This window comes from Oryctolagus cuniculus, chromosome 6 (assembly GCF_051225735.1).
Source record: "Oryctolagus cuniculus isolate XC-2025 breed Fujian yellow rabbit chromosome 6, ASM5122573v1, whole genome shotgun sequence".
NCBI classification, from domain to species: domain Eukaryota; kingdom Metazoa; phylum Chordata; class Mammalia; order Lagomorpha; family Leporidae; genus Oryctolagus; species Oryctolagus cuniculus.
In genome coordinates, this window is record NC_142872.1 from 147,644,799 (window position 1) to 147,670,228 (window position 25,430).

At 38.5% G+C, this 25,430-nt stretch overlaps 1 long non-coding RNA gene and 1 other non-coding gene across 2 annotated transcripts in view; one reads left to right on the top strand and one right to left on the bottom strand.

Moving 5' to 3' along the window:
• The window catches only part of LOC127490613 (uncharacterized), a 46,308-nt gene extending 21,310 nt beyond the window's left edge, over positions 1 to 24,998 (top strand). The window contains exons 2-3 of the long non-coding RNA XR_016234954.1: positions 20,649 to 20,716; positions 24,935 to 24,998. This is a non-coding gene — a long non-coding RNA (uncharacterized LOC127490613). The remainder of the gene's footprint in view (positions 1 to 20,648; positions 20,717 to 24,934) is intronic.
• On the bottom strand, positions 3,384 to 3,454 carry LOC127490859 (small nucleolar RNA SNORD45). The gene has a single exon (XR_007919250.1). It is a non-coding gene; the product is annotated as a small nucleolar RNA SNORD45 (small nucleolar RNA).
• Positions 24,999 to 25,430: the final 432 nt, after the last annotated feature.

A 25,430-nucleotide genomic window follows, 5' to 3' on the forward strand; every position in this document is an offset into this window, starting at 1 on the left:
TTTGTGGAAGGGAGAAAATATCACCATTATTCAAGATACCTCTCAATATCCCAATCTTTTTAAAGAGACGTTGCAACTCACTACGGGTTGAAATCTATTTAACCACCTCTGTCATCTGACCTGCCTATCATGACATATTGACTGATGGAAAAGTAAACAACATGACACAAATAAAAGTATAAAAATCACTTGTCTGCTTGTTGCTCTTCGAAATACTACAACCATAACCATGTGAGCAAGTCTGGGCAAGGCTATAGAATAATTGGAAACATGTAGTCTGTTTCCTCACTGGCACTGAACTGTTGGACTTGTGAACACCCCTATTCCAACCATCTTGCCCAGCCAAGCTTCTAGAACTGCCCAGCCAATGTAAAGAACTATTAGTAAGAGCACATTTTATTAAGCCAAAACATTTTGCATTGATTATTACAAATCAATAATTCACTGACACATCTGCCATCTTTTGCTTACTAATACCATTCTCTTGTTTTATTCCATTAGATACCTGTTCCATGTGGTGGGATTATCAGAACATACTGCTTCACTTATTTTGTAGGACACCTTGGAAAGAACATTAATTACTTCTCATACTAATGTTGTGTGGCAATATTGGCCTCATTTGAGGAATGGATATTAAGTAGTACTTGACAATGTTTCCTCCAGATCATTTGATCTAATCCTCTTCTCACCATAAAACATCACATAGAAATGCAAATATTTGTCATTACTTATAACTGTAGATAGAATCCATTTACTCAGTGGTGAGCTCAGAAATTTAAACATGTGGTTGACTGTCATCAATCAAAATATATTAGATATCTTTATAATAAAGCAAATAGAAGTCCTCTTAAAATATATAGCACTTAATTAGTTATAGAGTTCAAGTGTGTCCTAAAATGAGAATACTTATTCAGACACCAAATGCCAAACTTCTTTCTTCTTGGACAACTCAGACTAATCTTTTATCTTGGGCCAAAGAGCATATGCTATGCAAATGGAAGGAATGGAAGGTTCAGAGTCAATATACTTCTATTTGATTCTCAACATTATAACTAGTTACCCATGTTTTGTATGCTAATTAGGTTATTTAATACACTTAAAATATATTTTCTTATCTCTAAATAATGCTGAGTGGTAACTTTGCATGGGATATCATTAATTTTCCTTTTTTAAAACTATTTTGTGGAAGATTTAGATTTATTTGTTCATTTATTTACTTGAAAGGCTGTTATTGAGGGAAAGAGGGAAAGACAAAGAGATCTTCCCCAAATGACTACAACAGCTGGAGCTGGACCAGGCCAAAGTCAGGAGCCAAGATCTTCTTCCGAGTCTCCCACATTGGTACAGGGGACTAAGGACTTGGATCATGTTCCACTGGTTTTCCAGGTACATTAGCAGAGAGCTGAATCTGAAGTGAAGCAGCCAGGACTTGAACTGGCACCCATGTGGGATGTGGGTATTGCAGGTGGTAGCTTTACCTGCTACCATAATGATAGCCCTACTATCTCATTAATTTTCACAAAAACCACCAGAAGTAGATTCTTAGTCTCATTTCATGTTCAAGTAAATTAAGTTTTGGAGAGTTTCAGTGACTTACCCAAATTGATAAATCCTGTGATTTATACAGCCAGAATTTTCAAAAACTAACTCTAAAGCCTGAACTTGTAATTATCCTATCATAGACCTTCTGTTCCCATACTACCCCCATCTGAGTTCTCTTGGGAATCATCTTGCTTTTCAATATCAAAGGATTATCATAAGGATAAAATGAGCATGCATATGCAAGAGTTTAAGCACTTAAAATCCTGTATGTATTAATATTCATTCAACAAATAATTATAAGCAGCTACCATGGAAATAACAGTATCCAGCCTTAACAGCAAGCAATCAGCATATGGATATAAACTGTGTGTGGAAACTGAATGGGTACTAGAAGTCAGAATTGTCCTCATGACACCAAAGTCAAAAAGTTAGCAGTATATCCAAAATATTTTTGTTGCTTTTAATAGCTCTGCCAATCATTTGTGAACATATATAAATATTTTAGAATTAGTATGTGCAGCTTCATCCTGTGCTTCTGGGGTAACTAATCCCATATGTTTATTCTCATGAGTTCTCATTTTGTTTGTGGCTTGAAGTCACTTTCTAGTTTTAAAGAGTGTTTCTAGTATCCTGAGATTTTATGAATGAGTTTATATTCAACTTATTTAGCTCATTCATAATTTTTCATAGACTTCAATTATATTTTTTATATCTTTCAATATCTTTGTCTTTCCATATTCCCATTTTAATGAGTCATATTTTTGAGGCTCTTTTTAGAAATATAAGGTGTTATCTATGTATGCCAAATATCTAATTGAAAATAAGATAAAGAAGGGAATAATAAGATGCATTCACATATGCAGTTGCTTGTCATTAGATAATTGAGTTTTAGCTGTCCTACAGACATTTAGGAAAAAAAGCATGCAGCTATACCTTCCTTTCTCTTGGGTAATAGGATGTAAGAATGATGAATCAGGATGCCATGATATGAATATATTCAAAGTGGTGATTGGATTCAATTTCTGTTCTCTGGCTTTGAAGCAGTAAGATTGTTTTTCTACTGTGATTTACAATACCAGAGAACTAAAAATGAATTTCCAAAAAGGAAAGCTCCAAGAGTGTTTAGTAACCAAACAGGGGCTTTGTTGTTGGGGTGGTGGGTTTTCAAGTTAGGACATCATGTGATTTGGTATAGATTAAAGCAAGCAGCCAGAAAGACGTATTAAGGAAATACTCTTTAAATCTCTTTTCTAGAATGGGACTATAAAAGTGTAACTTGTATACAGTCGCATACTTCTGTAGTGTACTGCACAAGACATCTTACAAGATAAATTAGCTACAACATTTGGATAATGGAAGAAAAGGGCCATTATAAGCCGGTGCCACGGCTCACTAGGCTAATCCTCCGCCTTGTGGCACTGGCACACCGGATTCTAGCCCCGGTCGGGGCGCCAGATTCTGTCCCGGTTGCCCCTCTTCCATGCCAGCTCTCTGCTGTGGCCAGGGAGTGCAGTGGAGGATGGCCCAAGTGCTTGGGCCCTGCACCTCATGGGAGACCAGGAGAAGCACCTGGCTCCTGCCTTCAGATCAGCACGGTGCGCCGGCCACAGCGCACCGGCCGCAGCGGCCATTGGAGGGTGAACCAACGGCAAAGGAAGACCTTTCTCTCTGTCTCTCTCTCTCACTGTCCACTTTACCTGTCAAAAAAAAAAAAAAAAAAAGCAAAAAAAAAAAAAAGGCCATTATAATATTACATACAATGAGCAAAGCACTTCAGTTTCTAACTAAGTGCCTAAGTCAGTTATAAAATAAACTATTTGTTTAAATTTTATTTTTTCCCCAAGGTCTCAGTGTAATTTTATAATTCATATCAATGGTGATTCAGCTAATACATGCCATTCCATCACTTACCTAATTTGTTGAACTTTTAAAATATAATTTGCAATCTTTGAACAAATGACTTATGGCCATGTAGTGAAAACAGAGATATTTAGGCTGCACATGGATTGTCTACTTTGTATAAGGCTTGTTTGCACCTCCACAATGGCCTGGAAGCATGGTACAGCGTGGAAGCAAGGATTCATCCAGATAGCTTGGCAGGAAACACTCGTATATACCTTAGCTGATGGTCAGCCGAGTATCACTGTGATAGAAATCCCTAACTCAGCTTTGCTATTGTTTGGGAGACGGTGCTGTTTCTATTTTGAAATGTTGGAGACACCAAGGGAAAAGAAATCCCAGTAGGGCCCAGAGAACTATGCAATATTTTAAGAAGGGTTTCTTGGGTCATGCTGTGCAACATCTCACTTCCTGAATTTTCCTTCAGGGAGAAACTGAAAATCTTCCTCATGCATGGGTACATAACTTAAGTTAAGAGAACTCATACCTGCACGTTCATGCATATATTTTGATACTTTCAAAGGTCCTAAGTCATTCAGAGTTCCCACTTACTTGGATTTGGCCAGAAGAGCCTCTTGCTTCTCAGAAAAAAAAGGTCCCAAAGTCCCACAAAGAAGACTCAAGTGGTTTCTTGGACATCAAACTTCTCTTACAAAACATTTTGATGAGTCAAGTGTAAATGAATCAGATACATGGAGGCCAAATTTTTCTTGACAAACATGAGCATAATAATACGGAATGGGGATAGGAAAGAAGAAAAGCGAACTGGGGAGGTCTTGGGAAAATATGTACTGAGTCTTGCTGATCACAAAATGTGTTACAAAGATTTCTTTTTTTTAATTCTTTTTTTCTTTTTTTTAACTTTTATTTAATGAATATAAATTTCCAAAGTACAGCTTATGGATTACAATGGCTCCCCCCCCCCATAACTTCCCTCCCACCTGCAACCCTCCCCTTTCCCTCTCCCTCCCCCCTTCCATTCACATCAAGATTCATTTTCAATTCTCTTTATATACAGAAGATGAGTTTAGCATACATTAAGTAAAGATTTCAACAGTTTGCACCCACATAGAAACACAAAGTGAAAAATACTGTTTGAGTACTAGTTGTAGCATTAAATCATGATGTACAGCAGACTAAGGACAGAGATCCTACATGAGGAGTAAGTGCACAGTGACTCCTGTTGTTGACTTAACAAATTGACACTCTTGTTTATGGCATCAATAATCACCCTAGGCTCTTGTCATGAGTCGCCAAGGCTATGGAAGCCCCCTGAGTTCACCGACTCTGATCATATTTAGACAAGGTCGTAGTAAAAGTGGAAGTTCTCTCCTCCCTTCAGAGAAAGGTACCTCCTTCTTTGATGACTTGTTCTTTTCACTGGGATCTCACTCGCGGAGATCTTTCATGTAGGGTTTTTTTTTTTTTTTCCAGAGTGTTTTGGCTTCCACGCCTGTAATACTCTCATGGGCTTTTCTGCCAGATCCATGTGCCTTAAGGGCTGATTCTGAGGCCAGAGTGCTGTTCAGGACATCTGCCATTCTATGGGTCTGCTGTGTATCTTGCTTCCCATGTTGGATCGTTCTCTCCCTTTTTTATTCTATCAGCTAGTATTTGCAGACACTAGTCTTGTTTATGTGCTCCCTTTGGCTCTTAGTCCTATCATTATGATCAATTGTGAACAGAAATTGATCACCGGGACTAGTGAGATGGCAATGGTACATGCCACCTTGATGGGATTGAATTGGAATCCCCTGGTATGTTTCTAACTCTATCGTTTGAGGTAAGTCAGCTTGAGCATGTCCCAATTGCACATCTCTTCCCTCTCTTACTCCCACTCTTATATTTAACAGCGATCACTTTTCAGTTAAGTTTCAACACTTGAGAATAACTGTGTATTGATTACAGTATTCAACCAAAAGTATTAAGTAGAACAAATAAACAAACAAACAAAAAAATACTAAGAGGGATAACGTGTTAAGTTGTTTATCAACAGTCATACATGAATGCAAGTAGAGTTGGATTCACTCAACACTGCTATTGTTCCAGCCGGAAGTCTGGCCATAATATTTGGTTCAGTTTTTAGATTTGCCCAAACACCTATGATACCATAGCCTGCCTCAGGTCACAGTTCTGTAATTGGTACACTGGTATACATAGCTGTCTTTTTTTTTACTCTTTTCCTTATTAAATATGAATATGATCATATCTAGAATTCAGGAATCACAAGTAAAGATATGAAAGACTTTCTGTAGACTCTGTGTAAATGAGGATCCTTATGATGAAACTGAAAGGATGTGAAAGATTTATCCATTCGTAGAAATATGGTTAAACAAAAAAGGAAAAAAATGCTTTGAAGTATTACCAAACTGCATGATATATTCAGAAAACTACAAATATTCTTGATTCTCAGAATATCAAACTTGAGAGGTTAAAATTAAAAATGGAGTACAGAAATGGCAATACTTTGAGGGTGATGATTCATCTTGGAAACATATTTTTTGCCTATGAATAAAAAAAATTCACTTTGAGAGAGAAACTCAGGAGCAGAGTATAAGGTGCATTTTTTCCCTAATACTGTCCATGAGGGAGTTCATGTAAGACTACTGTTTATGGGAAATGGCTTGTGACAGCTAAAAGTAAAGAAGCTAAAACTTAGAACACATGGTTTACATACCATCCCCCCAGTTCATCATTATTGCTTTGAGAAATGTCTTCAGTTGGGTGTAAGTGAAGATGGGAGACAAAACACTTAGTGAAACAACATGCTGTATAAGCACTGGTTATTGATAGCCCCCTTTAAATGAGTACAATAATAATCATCCTCGAGTGTGACTCTTTTTCTCAAGCCAAATAAGCCATACATTAAAACCACCCCTTTTCACATCATTAACTTTACATATTTAGAAAGAATGTCTTTGTTATTTTGCATTGTATAAAAATTTGAGAAGGTGATTCAGTGTTGCTTTTTCTTTCTGTTAGCTAGTTCTATGTCAGCATGATTCAAACATTATTTTTCATATCAAACTAATACTCGTTACAGGTAAGAGGAGACAGCAGTTATTGTAACATAGAGCAACTCAAACCTTCCTCAACTAGAATCTTTGATTCTCTGGAGATCCTTGAACATGTTCCCAAGAGTCCATAAAATTCTTATTCACCTTGAGACTTTCATGCGGATTACAATCTAAAAAGTATTTACATAAGCATATTTTGACCACCCAATGACAACTTCAAAACCAATAACTGCTCCATACTGGGGGACTTTAATTGTGTGTTTTCTTAGTCTATTATATTCAAGTCGAACTTTACCCTGGGGTAAAGTGGGAAAAAGAAAAGTAGATGCAGGATCACTACTTACTTCTGTTAAGTGAAGGCCAAGTGACATCATGTTATGGTTTTGCAGTAGTTGGAACAGAGAAGAGGGGTGGAAAAGCTGACTGCTTTCAGGGCACACAGATGCATGGGCATGATGACCACAAAAGAACTTGAACCATAACACTGAGTACTATGTTCATTTGCAAGTGGTTTTTAGCCTCAAGAAAACAGTAACATCAATTACATTAAACAAACATTACAAAATTGAATTTTACTGTGTTGAGTCTTCAGCCTGAATTTAATTATTAGATATGTTTGCATTTTGTAGCCTGCATAAGAAGATATAATTAGGCTTAACTTTGTATGGATTTTAGCTACATTTTAATAAAAATAATTTAAAGCAACATTAGTATTAAATAGAACATTTGTTTCTCTTAAAAGAATTCTGCCCATTATCCAACTTTGAAAAATGCTAAAATAATAAAATAATGCAAAAGAGCACAGATTTCAAATCAGACAGAAGTAGATAGAAGGGGCCAGTGCTGTGACATAGCGGGAAAAGCCGTCTCCTGTGGTGCCGGCATCATCCCATACAGGCGATGGTTCGAGTCATGGCTACTCCACTTCTGATCCAGCTCTCTGCTGTGGCCTGGGAAAGCAGTGGAGGATGGCCCAAGTTCTTGGGCACCTGCACCCACATGGGAGTCCCAAAGGAAGCTCCTGGCCTCAGATCTGTGCAGCTCCGGCCAACTGGGGGGTGAACCAGCGGATGGAAGACCTCTCTTTCTGTCTGCCTCTCCTCTTCTCTCTGTGTAACTCTTACTTTCAAATAAAGAAAGAAATCTTAAAAAAAAAAAAAAAAAAAAACTTAGATGGAAAACTCCAAATCTGCCCCTCTGTACCTATATCATTTTGGGTAAGTTGACCTATCTAAGCACTAGCTTTTTTTTTTTTTTTTTTTTTTTTGACAGGTAGAGTTATAGAAAGAAAGAGAGACAGCGAGAGGTCTTCCTTCCATTGGTTCACCCCCCAAATGGTTGCTATGGCCGGAGCTACACTGATCCGAAGCCAGGAGCCAGGTGCTTCTTCCTGGTCTCCCATGAGGGTGCAGGGGCCCAAGCACTTGGGCCACAGCAGAGAGCTGGACTGGAAGAGGAGCAACTGGGGCTAGAACCCAGCGCCCATATGGGATGCTGATGCCGCAGGCGGGGGATTAACCGAGTGAGCCACGGTGCCGGTCCCTAAGCACTAGCTTTATCCTTCTGTTATTCATCATAGGTGTCACAAATGTTCCAAGTATTGAACCTATATTAAGTATTTTATGAAACCCATCCTATGAAGTAGATGATAGTATTCTTTCTATTTACTGGTAAGGAAACTGAAAAATAGAGAAATTAAGCACTTTGTACTGTCACACATTTAAAAGGACAGAGGCCTATGCTATCTAACCTCAGAACTCAATGATAACCAACTCTTTACATGGCCTTTCAAACATTCACCTTACTTTCTTTACACATCTTAACCGTTTTTTTAACAAGCAAATTTTCATGGTTGGTTTCTGAGCTTTTCCCTGCCAAAATTACCCAATATTGCCATTCTCCAAACTAAGGGAAACATCTTTGGAGTAAAACTGGGGACAGTTCCAAAGATGACACCTACCGACAGCAGAATGAAGTCTAATTCTTACTCAATGTTTACTGAGGATGAGGCACGGTTCTTTTGGTAATTTATATGATCATCTTATTTAACATTTAAAAACATTAAAAAGAAATATGCACAAACACAATTCCATTTAGGAAAGAAACTAAGCTACTGTTAACAATTAAATGTGATATAATGATGATAACTTTAACATAATTCTGTTCATATATAAGATCTGGACTTCTAGATCAAACAATGATGGAAAAAATAATACTCTCCTTTTCCTATACCTTAAACAATGATTAAGAATCAAGCAAAATAGGTGAAAGAATGATTTTCAGGCATGCAGTAGGCAAAGCAGGACAGTGATTGTTGGAAAAAGGGGGAACAAAGAAGGTGACCTCTACGGTTGCCCTAACTTAGGGAAGTGTCTGGCAGCCCAGAGGGATGCTCAAAACTGACAGTGCATCAGTGGGAGCCCTAACGGCAGCAGATAAAACAAGCAGACCAAGAAGCACCAAAAAGGTTCCGTAAGCTAAACTTCACTGGTACCACTGCTAAAAAAAGTAACCCAGGATCCATGTGTTAAACTAAAAATAGCATAACTGAATGTTGCTAAATAAAAGTCTTAGATAGGACTCTGCCTCCTAATATAATAGCCTGAGTATCCAGTGAATCAGCAATTATACAAGAGTCAGGAAAGTCACATCTTGAATAAGAAAACACAATCAAATAATACCAACACTGAGAATACTAAGATATTAAAATTATCGAACTTGAATTTTTACAAGAACAACATAAAAATTATTCAATAAGTGGTTACTGATTCTCTTGTAACAAATGTAAACATAAAATTACAGCAAAATTATTGTAAAAAAAAAAGCTAAATGGAAATTGTAGAACTGAAAATTACTCCAAACAATAAAAATTCAAAAAAAAATCAAGACTCATCATAATTAAATTTCTGAAAACTAATAATAATGGGAGAAAATCTTGAAAACATTCAGAAACAATACACTATCCATAGGGGAACATGAATTCAAACAACAGATTTTTTTTTTCTGAATCCACGGATACCAGAAAGAACTGACACAAAATTTTTTCCAGTTTTGAAAGGAAAAAAAAGACCCAACCCTTTAAATAGCTAAAGAAATTTGTTCTAAAACGAAGAAAATTAGAAAATAAGTAATTTTGAGGCACCTAGAATGAAGAAAGTATAACATAAAGAACAGAAATATTTGAAAATTAACTAAACTAGCTTTTTCCTCATGAATTTTCCAAATCATGGGATAATTAGAACAAAAACTATACCTCAAAACAGTAACATTTAAGGTAATATAAATACAGGTAAGAATTCCATACTTGACTCAAAGTGGGTAAAATGCTGACACCGCAGATGATAATAAGTAACATAGCATATCTGAGTACCCTAAGCATGTACTCAGGAGAAACTACAAAGCAGTATACTCTAAAACAATATAAACAGATCAAGAGGGCTCATAAAAAATTTAAGGTCATCCATGGGAAGACGAAAAAGACCAAAAAACAAAAATGAGAAACAGAAAAAACAAATACCACACTTAGGCCCTGCAAGCCAATAATATAAAGGATCTAAAATAGCCAAATTCTAACACAGAGAAAAATGGATAACTATGAATTGGTAAAAAAATTGAACTAATCATATTCTGTTTAAAAGCTACTTCAAATTTAATGGCATAGGTAGGCTGATGCAAGAACGGTAACAGAGAGCGAGAGAGAGAATGAGAACACTCAACCAAGAACAGGAACACTTCACTTAATAAAACTAGTGTTTTCAAAACCATGCAAGGGTGGTTAAAAAAAAAGGAAAAGAAAAATGCAGACTGGTATTTCCTGTTCTTTGAAACAAAATGCTTCAAAAAAGTTTGAAAACTGGGGCAGCATTTGGCACAGCAATTAAGATACTGCTTGGGATGCCTATGTCCCATTTTCGAGTACCTAGGTTTGAGTCCCTGCTCTACTTCTGATCTAGCTTCCTGCTGACCTGTACCTGAGAACAGCAGGTGATGGCTCCGGTACTCCAGGACGCCTGGCTTCAGCCTGGGTCAGCCCTGGCTGTAGTGTACATTTGGGGAGTAGACCAGCAGATGTAGGATAACATTTTCTCTCTCTCTCTCTGTCTCTTTCTGTTTCTCTCTGTCTCTCTCTCTCTCTCCATTTCAAATAAATAAAAAGTAAATTTTTACAAAAATGCTAGCAAATTAAATACAACACATATGTGTGGAATGAAAACTGCAAGATTAATGGGATATATTTCAGCATGAATTTTCATTAAACTTGCACAATGTATCAATGAATATTGCCTTGACAGTAGGCTAATTAAAAATTACATGATCATATTAATGTACACATCTGACAGAATCCAACATCATTTCATGGTAAAAGAAACACTCATCAAACTAGGAATCAAAGGAAAATTCCTCAGATTTATAAACAGATTCTGCAAAAATCCTACCACTTAAACCAAGCTTTAGCTTGCCTTCCCTTAAAAATGATGAGCAAGGCAATGATATCTGTTGTCATCACTCTTTTTTAACAAGTTCTAGCCACTGTATTAGGGAAGACAAAGAAATAAAATGCATGCAGATTGTAAAGGGAGAAATAAAACTGTAAGAATTGGTGGAAAACTAGGTTGTTTATGAGAAAATCTCAGATAATTTTCCCAACTCCTACCTCCACTAAATAACCCTTCCGGAACTAAATGAATCGCTGCTCAGTCTTTTTCCTAAGATAAATGCAGAACTGAGTGAGCTCAGCAAGGTTACATGAGATCAACATACTTCTATGTAATAAAAATGAATGACTGGCTGGCGCCCCGGCTCAATAGGCCAATCCTACACCTAGCGGCGCCGGCACACCTAGTTCTTGTCCCGGTCGGGGCGCCGGATTCTGTCCCGGTTGCCCCTCTTCCAGGCCAGCTCTCTGCTGTGGCCAGAGAAGTGCAGTGGAGGATGGCCCAAGTGCTTAGGCCCTGCACCCCATGGGAGACCAGGAGAAGCACCTGGCTCCTGCCTTCGGATCAGTGCGGTGCGCCAGCCACAGTGCACCAGCCGTGGCGGCCATTGGAGGGTGAACCAACAGCAAAAGGAAGACTTTTCTCTCTGTCTCTGTCTCTCACTATCCACTCTGCCTGTCAAAAAAAAAAAAAAAAAATGAATGACTGGAGCTGAAATGTAAAATAATACCATTCAAAATGAACTTCTTAAGTAGAAATTTAACAAAACATATTTCCTGAAAACAGCAAGAGATTTGATTCATTAAGTAGATCACTCAGCAATTATCCAAGGTGATCTGATCAGTTTGACTAAACTGGACAATGTAGGGGATACAAAGAAAATTTAGATGTGGCCTACTTTCTGAGAGCTTAGATTGTTTCTTTTTCTTTTAAAGACTTTATGTAGGCCGGTGCTGCGGCTCACTTGGCTAATCTTCTGCCTGCGGTGCCAGCACCCCAGATTCTAGTCCCAGTTGGGGCGCCGGGTTCTGTCCAGTCCAGCTCTCTGCTGTGGCCCGGGAAGGCAGTGGTGCTTGGGCCCTGCACGCGTGTGGGAGACCAGGAGGAGGCACTTGGCTCCTGGCTTCGGATCGGCGCAGCACGCTGGCAGCAGTATGCCGGGCGTAGCGGCCATTTGGGGGGTGAACCAACGGAAAAGGAAGACCTTTCTCTCTGTCTCTCTCTCTGTCTAATTCTGCCTGTCAAAAAAAAAAAAAAAACCACTTTATTTATTTTATTTATTTGCTTGAGAGGTAGAGCTATATAGAGAGAGACAGAGAAAAAGGTCTTCCATCTGCTGGTTCACTCCCTAAGTCTCTCATGTGGGTGCAGGGAACCAAACACTTGGTCCATCTTCCACTGCTTTCCCAGGCTATCAGCAGGGAGCTGAATTGGAAGAGGAGCAGCCAGGACATGCATCAGCATATGTGATAGTGACACCACTGGCAGAGGCTTAGTCTACTATGCCACAGTGCCGGCACCTTAGACAGCTTCTTTTAGAAAGATTTATTTATTCATTTGAAAGGTAGGGGACCAACACTGTGGTGTAGCGGGTAAAGCCACCATTTATGATGCCAAAATCACATATGGGCAGTGGTTCGTGTCCTGGCTGCTCCACTTCCAATTCAGGTCCCTGCTAATGCATCTGGGAAAGCAGTGGAAGATATATCCAGGTGATTGTGTTCCTGCTTTCCATGGATTTGGGCTAGCCCAGTCCTGGCCTTTGTGGCCATTTAATGCATGAACCAGTGGATGGACAATCTCTCTCTTTGAAAATCTGTCTTTCAAAGAAATAAATATTTTAAAAAGAAAGGAAAAGAAAAAGACAAGTTATCAGAGAACAAGGGGGAGAAGGAGTTAGAGATCAGACAGAGATGAGATAAAGAGAGACAGAGATGATATAGAGATAGAGATAGATAGAGATGAGAGAGAGGGAGAGGGAGAGGGAAAATGGGAGAGAGAGAGAGAGAGAGAGAAACTCTTCCATCCACTGGTTCATTCCCTCAACTGGCCACAACAGAGAGGTGTGGTCCAGCCCAAAGCCAGGAGACGGAAACTCCTGTGGCTTTTAAGACACAGGTGGAAGGGGCCCACGTACCTGGGCCACCTTCTGCTTTCTCAATCTGTTGAAGACAGCAGTGGAGTAGGTACTCAGTCTTTAATGAAGCTTCAAGCTTCCTTTCCTTTCTCAGGTCCATCACAACTCCTGGAGTCCTTTGAATCTAATCTTGTTTTCAAGGAACACAACTATAATGTTTGCTTTTTTACAAGATCTGTCTGCCAGCATTCTCTGCTGTATAAGCAAACTCCTTAACCCACTGTAAGCCTGTGGAAACAGACACAATTAGCCTGTGCTGGAGGCTTAGACATGAATCAGTCCACGACTGTATGTTCCGTCCCTGAGAAAAAGTTAAGCTAAGGTGATTACCGATTCTTCTACAGGTTTTAAAACCAGAAAAACGAGATATTTTTGATGCCATAGATAAATGATCTCATTTGATCATCCCAGCAGATCTATGAGTAGTCCTATTATTCTAGTATTTGAATGTGTAAACTGTGGCTCAGAAAGTGATAGAAAGCTATATTGACTAGTACGTGGTAGAGTCAGGATTTAAAGCTCTGTGTTTGACTCTGAAAGCTTCACTGTTGCCCTTTCATTTACCAGCCATTCTTTAATGGATATAGGAAGAATCTGCTTTTTAGTGTCAAAAAAATTCCTTTCCATTTGTATCCTGGTGTTTTCTCTTATCAAGATTCATAAGATTCAAGGATTGATCTCTCTTTGATCTCACTTTTCTAATCTGCAAAACTGGGAACACTTTAAAATTATCAGAAAATGACACAAGTTAATATGTGTATGTGTTCACACACACACTGGAAGCAGCCCATTGCAGAAGAGTTACTCAGCACATTACCTTCCAAGCACTGTGTGTTTTTTTTCTTCCCTCCTTCTCTCTTTAAAGGGATAGGTTTAGAGGCACACTGGCAGTTCCACATTAAGCTGGTGCCAAGCAAATGGTAGGACACACCTCTTTCTTGACCAATAGGATTTCACTCATTCTTTCAGGCTTGTTTTACTCTTCAGTTCTTGGTAGATGTTGATGAAGACTGTTGTTAATTTCTGTCCTTTTTAGTCAAAGTGCATGGTCTTGGGTGCAGCAACAGCCTCTGCAGCACCATGAAATTCAAATGCATTAGCTTATGGCTGTGGCTTTTAAGAACAGAAATTTCTAGGAAAGCGAAAATGAAGCCCTCAATCTGCCAATTAAATTTCCATCAACTTTAAATATCATCATTTAGACACATGGGCATGCTCAAGTTTGTGATCTATCAGTCATGAGGAAAATAATAAACATAGTCACGACTTTCTATATGGGTTTGTGGATGACTCTGTTTAAAGTTGACCCAATGAGGTAACTGCATTATAACAGAACCTATTGGATAGATGATAGAGAGACAGACAGACAGACATCTAAGCTAGACCCAGAAGAACCAACGCCATAGTTGCAACCCTAATGTGAAGCCCCAAGAACCAGAAGTCAATGGTGCCAGGTTCAGTTTGAACCCCAGTCAGTGTGACAGCAGGAAAAGACACAGGAGGAAGCGCCAGATCAACAATCTGGCCAGAGGAAGAATTCCTCCTTACTCAGACTTTCCTATTCCTGCCCTCAGCAGATTGGATAAGAACCCTCCTTAAAAAATCTATTTTCCAAAAAAGGCTTATTAACAGATATACCCCAACCATTGAGAGAATCTCAAAAGTAATCACTTCTGTATATGCCCATGATCTCATTCCAGTCCTTAGCATAGTGACTTTTTATTAGGAGAGATGTGTATGGGTATTGGCATTATATAAAGAATGGGGTGACAGATAATGGATTTTAGTAAATAAGTACTTGGTCTCTGGATTCAGAGACATAACAGTTTGATATTTAATAGTTTTGCTATTTAATATTTGTGATACCTTGAAGGGACAGCTATTAAATTGACAGGGCTCATTTCATCATTTGTAAAATGAGAATAATAGTTATAGCTGATTCGTAGAGATGACACAAATATTACATGTGGTCATATCTGGACAGTGATTAAATCATAAGAAACAATAAAATGTTTACTGCTACTGCTTGAATTAGTCTAAATCTATATAATTTTTTTTTTATTTTATTTGAAAGGCAGAGTTACAGAGAGAAAGAGGGGGAGGAGAGAGAGAGAGCGAGAAAGAGAGAGAGAGAGAATGAATCTTCCATCTGCTGGTTTGCTCCCCAGATTGTTGGAGCAGAGCTGATCCGAAGCCAAGGGCCAGGAGCTTCTTCTGGGTCTTCCATGCAGGTGCAGGGGCCCAAGGACTTGGGCCATCTTAAGCTGATTTCCCAGGTGCATTAGCAGGGAGCTGGATTGGAAATGGAGCAGCCAGTACTTGATCCTGCACCCATATGGGATGCTGGCTCTGCAGGCGATGGCTTTACCCCCTACACCACAGCTCCGGCCCCTAAATAGATGTCTTTTTAATGTAGTGTCTGCCAAATACTGAATACTCAGTGAATATTGCAAATTGACAATGACAATATACTTGTAACAGCTACTTTTATTTTAATACAATATTATCATAAATTACAACATGTATAATAACTACAGAAATAAGGGAAGACAGATTGTTGTGGTCAAAAAAGACTTCAACTTACATTTCAGGAAGGGTTATGCTTTTTCCATTATGAAAATGAACAAACTTTAGTTCGAGTGCAATATATTCTTAAAAAATAGTCTTGGGAGTGAACCAACGGAAGGAAGAGCTTTCTCTCTGTCTCTCTCTCTCTCGCTGTCTAACTCTGCCTGTCATTTTTTTGTATTTCATAACATATTGTTGTACATAATAAATATACATAGTTTAATTTTCCAACTGAAAATAATTTTATAAAATAAATTGAAACCTCACATTGTGTCTGTGCCGTGCACCAACCCCACAGTGCAGAAAGCCAGATTTTCCACTGTGTCGCTTACTGTTAGACCCAGAGCAGACATCCTCTTCCATTTGCCTGTGGGAAGGTTTGAGGTTTGCATGGCTCCAAATAGCTAATCCAAGAAAACATCTTCCATTCCCCACTGGAATATTCATCCAAAAGAAAGTTGGAGATTGCTGTGGCTGAGCAACTGGAAAGAGTTTCCAGAAAACAGTGTGTGATAGTTTTGCCTCAGTCCTTTTCCATTCTAGAACTAAAAGGGTGCAATGAATGGGTGGAAGTACACACAAACACATACACAAATGTTTATACATATGTGTGTATATGTGTACATAGATAATGAGAGAGAAAGAGATCATTTCTTGAGTGCTAGGCAATGTGCCAAGTGCTTTCTAAACATTATCTCCTTTAGTATTTACAATAGTTCTGTGCAGTCAGCACTAGCATCCCAAATGTTCCTATGAGAAACCTAAAGCTCAGAGTGGTAAAGGAACCAGGATTTATACTCTGTTCTGCCTTAATGAAGAGAACTTAGCACTGTGTCATGAGGAACAGCCTTTGTTAAGGGATTTGGCACTTGAACGATTTTGAGTCGACTCCGGTTGGTGAGGAAGGCCAGGCTTGCAGATTCATAACCTTTGGTCATGGTGTTAGTGCAAGTCTTTATCAACCATAGTGGGCATTGCAGAGACAACCACAGTGGAGCTGCGGATGAGTCTCTCCACAGAGTACACAGAATAGAAGTTTGTTGACTGCCTTGGGCCACAGAAAACCTGCAAGCCATGTGCTCCAAAGAAAAGCCAGACTTCTCAGAGAAATTATCTTTTCCAGATTGTGCAAACTTTGGAGAACTGGGCTTAGTCAGGTTAATGCAGTTTAACACAAAGGCAAAGTCAGAGGGAAAAGAAAGCAAAACTAATGAAGCTCGGCCTTTGATCTCTACTAATCAAGGCATTTCACGAGGTACTTTATGATCATGTAGTACTCAGTTCCTAATGAAAATGGTTTAAGTATGATTTTACTGGAGAGATCTAAGAGGCAGCCATCTAGGGAAGCAAGCCAGATATTAGGTAACTCGACCACTCAGGAAATCAAAACAAAGTTACAGCTCCATTAGCCAAGTGTAATGTTTTTGGAGGGAAGGCAAAGGGGCCCAGGTAGCCAGAAATTTTCTCTGCCTTCATTCTCTCTGAGGAAAGCACTAAGTCCATTGTACACACTGTTGCATCCTAATCCCTATCCTTAACCCTTAGACAGGCAGGGCTGCAAGTCCTTTACCACTTTTGCACACTAGCACTTGGCTGTTTACCTTACAATAATTTGCCTTTCCACTCTTGGCAGAGCCTTCCTTGCCAGATGGACACTTCATTGAGTGTACATGTTCTGGAAGGAAAGAGCGTCTCATGGGATGTGTCTGATGGAAAACAAAGATGTCCAATGTATTACTAGACATTTCAATAGCACTTCGTATTTGCAGAAGGCTTTATCGTAATGTTTTATTAGTGATTGCGTACAGCAGCTCAATGAGGAAGATGGTGATGTTTTCACTGCACAAACAAAATCGAATCATATGCAGGCTGAACAGTTTGCTCCAGCCCACACAGCAAGGGTTACAAAGTCCAGACTCAAGGTTACATGTTTTCAGAGCCTGTCTTGTTTTGATTTTCTAAAACAGCAGCTATGGCTGTTCAAGCCCAAACTGATATCAAATACCAACTTCAGGTGGTACTCTAAGCACCCTTGCCAAATATAAACTTTTTGTGAAGTGCATTAAATGCATCATAATGTAAAGATCATAACAGTGATTTGCCACTTTCTTCTTAGTTTGCATGGTCAAATGTTTTTTCTAGTTCTCCTAATTTGTCTTCAGTAGCTTTTATTTTCTGCCCCCTTTCTCCCTTCTCCTAACTGTGAACATCCCCTAGGGTCTAGAACCTGTGTTTTTATCACTCTACTCTCATCAGATTTAAATAACAACACAGTATTAATAAATCACAAATTACAAAACCGTTCTCCTTCTCCCAAATTATTTTTTGCTTCACCACATAATTCTTGTGTGTAGGACAAAGAGGTAATTAAAATTTGGCACTTCCTTATGTATAAAACTTGCACACTATCAGAGAAACACAAAAGAGGATGGTAACATCCTACAGTAAATGTCATGGAGATCTGGACATGAACAAAGCATAGAAGCTTGGAAAGCAACCATGGAGGAGATGCAGTTGATCCTGATTTTTACTTCTGCAAACTACTACTCTGTTATTTATGTATCTGGCGATGAATTTAAAAGAACGAATAGGACACTTATCTTTGACTTCAAGAATTTGACTCAATACGGAAAGAAGAATGCACATTTCTACAAAACAAGGAACCATTTCCATCATGCTGCAATTTGTCTTCATCTGTCTAGGTATTTTTTTTAATTTCTCATTTTCAGTATTGTTTTTGTTTATTTTGTAAGACTCTATTAGAAAACTAGAGTTTTTAAAAGATAACTTCCTTAATGGAAAGCTCTGTGTCCACTAATTATTTACCAGGTAGCTGAAGATAAATTGCAGGACCTGTTTGAATTTGCTTCCTTATTTCTCAAATGGGAGCTATTAGTGAGTAGTATTATGGTGTGTGTGAACATTAAGTTACAGGGTTAATATTTTGAACAGCATTTTTCAAACTATAGTCTGCCTGCATGTGAATAAAGGCCAGGATATTTTTATTCCTTAACTTCAATCAATTTGCTTTAAATGTGTGAAAAAAAGTCTAAAGCCATAAATAAAATGCTATGAAATCCATTTCCAATAAGATAGGTTATAAGGGTTTTTATCATTTTGAATCTGTTTTCATTACATATGCCACACAATTTTAATAGTGCTTGCATTTAGAATTAAAATTTTAATTTGCAGGAATGAGTCTAGAATTGAGTAACATATCCCTATTTTTGCAATAGGATGATTGGGACTTAATGTAGTTTAATATCTTTCCTAAGATCATACAACTAATTAAACAAAGACATGACATTAGAGCTCACATCTGCTGAGTTCTCATGCACAAACTTTATTTGCTGGATTGGGTAAATTTCTTACTGGAGGCAAATTGCTTAGGTCATATTAGGCCAAGGCAAACAAGGTCCCATCTGTGTGATACGTGATCCAATGGTTTTTATTTCTCTGCTCTTCTGCTTTACTTAACTCCATACGATATACGAGATGGAGTGGGAAACATGTTGGCACCAAGAATAAGAGAGCCTCATAAGACAAGCATGGGGACTCATTTCCCTTTATGATGTTCCAGAAGCTTGGATCACTGATTCCTAGGAGCTCTAGCCACTGTCATCTCCTCCCACCCTTGTGTGAAGCAATTCTTGGAGTGATCTCCTGAATAGAAGAAGGAAGTGTTTGTCCACCAGCTTTCATTCCTCATTGATTAGGAGTCATCACGTGGGAAGATAATTTCCTAACACTTCCATCTATCCATTGTGTCAGAGACACAATATCCTGATACTTCCACTATCCATTGTGTCAGAGATAGAAAGTGAGAACTGTGCATTGCAGCTGAGGGAGGTGCTGTTGGGCTACACCTGGATGAAGCTATTACTAAGGCAATGCATGGAGTAGGGCATCCCAAGAGGACAGCAGGTGAAGCATAGAAAGTCAGACTTTCTATGTATCATACTTGTGCATGGATTTCAAAATCCTTGCCTCAAAGTAAATCATCTTTTAATTCTGTTTCCCACAAACTTTTAAAGTACACTTGTATATTCTTCTATCCAATATTAATAGAGAACTTTTTATGCATCACCGTTTTGTCTGTACAGACACCAGTATAATAGTCCTCATGAATTAGACATTCTTTACAACACTAAGCTTGTCCTTACTATGTATAATGCAGTCTTCAAAGTATTTTCCACATTATAGTCATTTAATCCTGACAATAATTTATGAACTAGCTACTAGCATGATCTATGCAGAGAGGTTAGTTACGTTGCCTAGATTCACATGTTGAGTGTGTGGTATAGCTGCCTAGTGCAGTTCAGTACAAGCATGGTCTTTTGGGAGGTAAATAAAGGAAAGAAATGTTTGAGCTCTAAGTTAGCATTGAAGAGTAGTTTTTTAAAAAAAAATATTTATTTGTAAGTCAGAGTTACACAGACATAGAAGGAGAGGAGGAGAGAGAGAGAGAGAGAGTCTTCCATCTGCTGGTTCACTCCCCAGTTGGCTGCAAAGGCTGGAGCTGTGCCAATCCGAAGTCAGGAGCCAGGAGCTTCTTCCAGATCGCCCACATGGGTGCAGGGGCTCAAGAATCCAGGCCATCTTCTACTGATTTCCCAGGGCATAGCAGAGAGCTAGATTGGAAGTGGAGCAGCTGACACTTGAACTGGTGCCCATATGGGATGCTAGCACCGCAGGCAGCAGCTTTACCTGCCATGCCATAGCGCCAGCCCCCAAAGAGTACCTTTGAATGCATATCTGGCTCACATTTTAATGACTGTAAGTTTAGTGGTGTGTTTCTGAGAATGTATTTTCAGGGCAAACAGTCATGAGTTTACTTTCCGAATCTATTTCTAGCACCTTGCTGGAAGCTCTTAGACATTTCCAAATTCCCATTCCTTCTTCTACACATGGAATTTATTTATTTCATGTGGTTGTTTTGAGCATTATATTTCAAGTACTTAGAGAGCTCACAAAGTACTCTAGAAATAAATGGTCAATTAAAATATATATTTATAGAATGTTTATGATTACATGTCTTCTTCACTGTAGGAAAACTTCTTTAAAGAAAAATGAGAAAGAATGAAGCTTAGTGCCAGTAGTATATGGCTCAGAACAAGGTAGGCACATTATTTATTTATATACTTGCTTTTTAGTTTTAGTAGCACTAAGCCTTATTTTATGCCTTTCTGAAGTAGATTTAATAATAGGATTTATTTAGCAAGATTGTCCTAAAGGTCAAATGAATGATTTATACAGGTCAAGCAATTGGTCCATAGTATATGCTTAGAAAATGCTAATACAGTTGTGCAGTAATGATAAAAAATGTTAGACAATCTGGTGGGAAAGAAAATTTAAGACCAAAATTCTGTCCAAATTTTAAATTTCTTGCTATGATTTTTTATTCATTCTTATCGGGCTCTTTATTCTCCACATTAATGTTTCTGGGAATACCTCCTGTTTATATATAAATGGGGAAGTTTTTCCCTAGTCCAACATAATGACAAATAGCTAGAAACGGTGGAATTGGCCTGTGACATAAAGACATAAAATGTGATACATTTTTAGATACAGTGAGTGGTACAAAAGCACTTTTATTAGTGGGTGATAAGAAGATTGGAAAGAAAGATCTGTCTGGGTGAGGACTATAACTACAATTTAAGTAAGATTGACCTGATCTCAGAATTGTTCCTTGGGAATTGCATCTACAAACTTGATGAAGCAGTACATCTTGCAGTTGTAGAACTTTTGATGTCTGAAAACAAGGACTTGGTCATATGTAAGGCTACAATCACCTGTCCTTTGTGTGACTCTTAATTTCATATTTGGCCAATAGCAACAATGTACGGGTGTCTGGTGGCCTTTAGAGAGATGACTGGATCCAAGGAATACCGTATGTCCCATATGACATTGCAGATGAGATATCAGGTCACTTGATACTGTCTAACTCGTCTTGTACAGAGCACACAATGGTTCTTGAATTTGGAAATGAAGTAGACATTGCCCAAATTTCCCATGCTTTTAAATTTAACATTAGTAAAAATAGCATTTTCCATAGTTCAGACCCAAGGCCCATCACCCAGGAATTTCTGGGAAAGGCCTTGGAAAGAGAAGGGAGTCTCATCTTCTCATGACACATCCTCTTTCGTGGTGAATGCCTCTCATTCTCCCTGGGGTGCCATGAGTTTACAACTAGATAGTTCATACTGTATGTCACTTGGGACTTTTGAGAAGTGCCGGTAACTGTGTCAAGAATATTCTTTCTCAGGAGGCAGCACTGTGGCTTCGTAGACTAAGCCTCTCCCTACAGCCCCAGCATCCCATATGGGCGCTGGTTCCTGTCGTGGCTGCTCCTCTTCCAAGCCAGCTCTCTACTAATGGCCTAGGAAAGCAGTAGAAGATGGCCCAAGTTCTTAGGCCCCTGCACCCATGTGGGAGACCAGAAGAAGCTCCTGGCTCCTGGCTTTGGATCAGCTCAGCTCCAGCCACTGTGGCTATTAGCGGAGTGAACCAAATGATGGAAGACCTCTCTCTCTGTCTCTCCCTCTCTCTGTCTGTAACTCTACCTCTCAAATAAACAAATAAAATCTCTAAAGAATACTCTTTCCCAGTCCTCCCAATTCCAAAATGATGTGTTGCCCTCTTTGATCACCTTAGGACTGGAAAAATCTTCTATTTTATGTAAAAGGGGAAAAATGCCCACTCCTTCACCTGCAGACATTTGTACTCTGTCATTGTAATGGACTATGTGTCACATGATCCTATGCCTTGAAGTATGTTTTTAAAGGACAATCAGAAAACTCTACCATCTTTTTCTTCCATGAATTCCTGCATGCCATGTGTACCCTGTGTGTAGTCATCTTGGAGTGGCTGAAAGCATATTGGGATGGCTGAACTGAAGGACTCTTTACATTTATTGGAATAAATATATATGATTTGTAGTTATGTCTGTGTTATAACTAATGTATTTCCAGCCATAACCATTGTAGGAATAGCTTCTAGAAATATTGCTATTGTCCCATATGCTTACTAACATACCTTTGTGACATGATGCTCATGACTATCTGACTTAATGGTTCCTGAGGATTCAAATCTAGAATTATGCAATTAATCTGTGGAAAATTCTATTTTCAAACTTGTAAAATTATAAGAAGAACATTTGGTTTTCATCAAAGTCTAGAGAAAGTAGACCTGTTTTCTGTTAAAAACATATTTGATGATATGCCAAAGGTGATTATAAAAGTTCCATATGTACTTTTGATTTTTGATGTAAATCAGCAAAGTTGAAATCTATCATAATTCTATATAATGACAAAATCTTGAAAAATTCTACAATAGGTAGTATGTTTGTAAGTGAAGTCATTTATTTTGTACAAACTATTAATAGCAGAAAGCAAATTTTGATATTATGACAGAATAAAGGCTGAGTTATCTTTCTATTCTCTCTATAAAATGTCCTTTCACTAAAATGTTCTTCCAGAAAAATGTCCTATGAATAGGTGATTAAAGAGTGCATCACCAAAAAATCCAGAAAAAAAGAATTACAGGGGAGAGGATGACAATCAATAAAAATATATTTTATGGGGGAGTTCATTTGACCTAGCAGTTAAGATGTTTACATCCTATATCACTGTTCTTGGGTTCAAATATTGGCTTTATTCACAATTCCAGCTATTAATGTACACCCTGGGAGGCAGCCAGTGATGGCTCAAGTAATTGGTTCATGGACTGGGTTCTTGGCTCCCATCCCAATGGATGGTTACTCTCTGTCTTTCTCCATCTCTCTCTCCCTCCATCCCTCTGTCTCAAGTAGTTTTTTTTTAAAATTGTTTTGATAATGTTTATATTATAAACGTCAACTTTTTATACATTGTAATGTACTATGGCTCCTCTCCACATCATAAATAAATGTTCACCTTTTGCTTATTTTGTGTTCATAACCTTGTATTTGTTTCTTTAAATGGCATACCTTGATTGTATAAGCTACCTGCATCACGAAATCTATATCTTCTGCCATTAACTATGCACATTTTGTCACCTGTCCCTGAAATGGTCTTGTACTAATTGTGCTTTTATCTTGCACAATTTGTGTCTTGCTCAAAGTTCGTTCATCTCTTTTGTCAAATCCTCACCCCACAGGTTCCAATCCAGTGCATGGTACTGGGCCAGAGAACTGGAACCATTACGATCTCTACCAGGTCCAATGTGACCACACAGTCTATATCTATATCTAATCTGAATCATTGACCAGATAGCATTTGCAGCCTTTCTCTCCGGGCAATCAACCCATGGATCCCTGGGATTCCTGACTCCTCACACAGATGTATGTTTGAATCTCAAGACTGCCTCCCTCAAGAACTCAGTTATAAGAGGTTTCTAAATGAGATGAGATGACCAGGAGGAGAAAGACCCACATGATTGTGTGGGAACAAAAGTCCTTAGAAAATTCCCAGGAGAGAATTGAAGGAAGCTGGGTCATATGGCACCAAGGTCTATCTAAAACTTACCCAAAGTTGTCCTGTGTATCTGATATAAAATCCAAATACCTCACCATGACCTGCAAAGTCCTGCCTCATCTGTTTCCTGCCAAAGTCTCTGGCTACATTTGTTGCCACTCTCTACTTTGCTCACCAAGTTCTAGGCCCACTTTCAATCCTTACACATGCCTTCTTCATCCCACCTCTGTGCTGTTGAATGTACATTTCTCACTTTCTGGATGTTCTCGTTCATAATTTTGTATTCTTTATACACTCTCGTGTTTCAGGTCTCTGCTACAACATCTCTTCCTTGGAGAAGTCTTTCACAATCACTATGTACCCAAAGTAAATCTGTGTTTCTTACTCTATATTGTCAGCACCAATCATTATGCACTTAACAATACAATTATTTGAATAACCTATGTATTCGTCTACAAATTTGTCAGCACAAAATAGATGTTTATGGCAGCTAGAAGATGATAAACATCATATTATGGTATTATAAACATTGTCATTAAAATCTATGAGGGAGATGTACATAATACAATTTTAAACCTTTGTCCTAATAAAAGAGCACACAAACTGTTGATTTCCTGGATATGGATGGTAGTTGATAGCGAGAGGGAGAGATACATTGGTTGAATGAACTCAGGTTACCTATATGAATTAATTAAATAATTAACTGAAGACATGCATGAAGAGCAGTCAGATGGGCTGGATTGAATATGAAGACAGAAAAGTATCACCTCGGGCTAAATTTTCAGGAGGCACTCACTTTCAGTTCCTAAATGATTATTGTAGTATTTTATATGCCAATTCTGCACTTGTGTGAACTAAAGAAAGGACTTCCTTAAATTTTAGGCTCTTATTGCCTCATTTACTTCAGCTGAGTGGGTCTGAAATAGACTCTCCAAACAGAGGTAAGTGTACTGCACCTGCCTTTACTGATGATCTAATGAAGTATAAATTAGGGTCATCTGAAGGTTCAAGATTGGTATAAATATCTTCACTCCTCAGTTATGTTCTTATTGACTTGGATCTTGATGAACTCTAGGGTAACAGTTTTCAACTGCTCACGTGCCTACAGAATCACACAGGAAGTTAGTTTCAGAGCACAATTCCAGCCCTCAGCAGAAGGGCTCTGACTCAGTGGCCCTATTGCTCTATTTCTTTGGGCACCAGTGCCTTATGCTCCAACCAATTCTATGTGAAGAAACAACAGTAATGTATGGCATAAGCATTGCTGTGGATTCACTACATCTTGTTTAATTTTATTTCTGGAAACACTGCCATATTTCCTTCTAACCTTGATGTCAAGTGAGCCATAGGACTGATTTCTGGGTGAAGTGATGAGTAT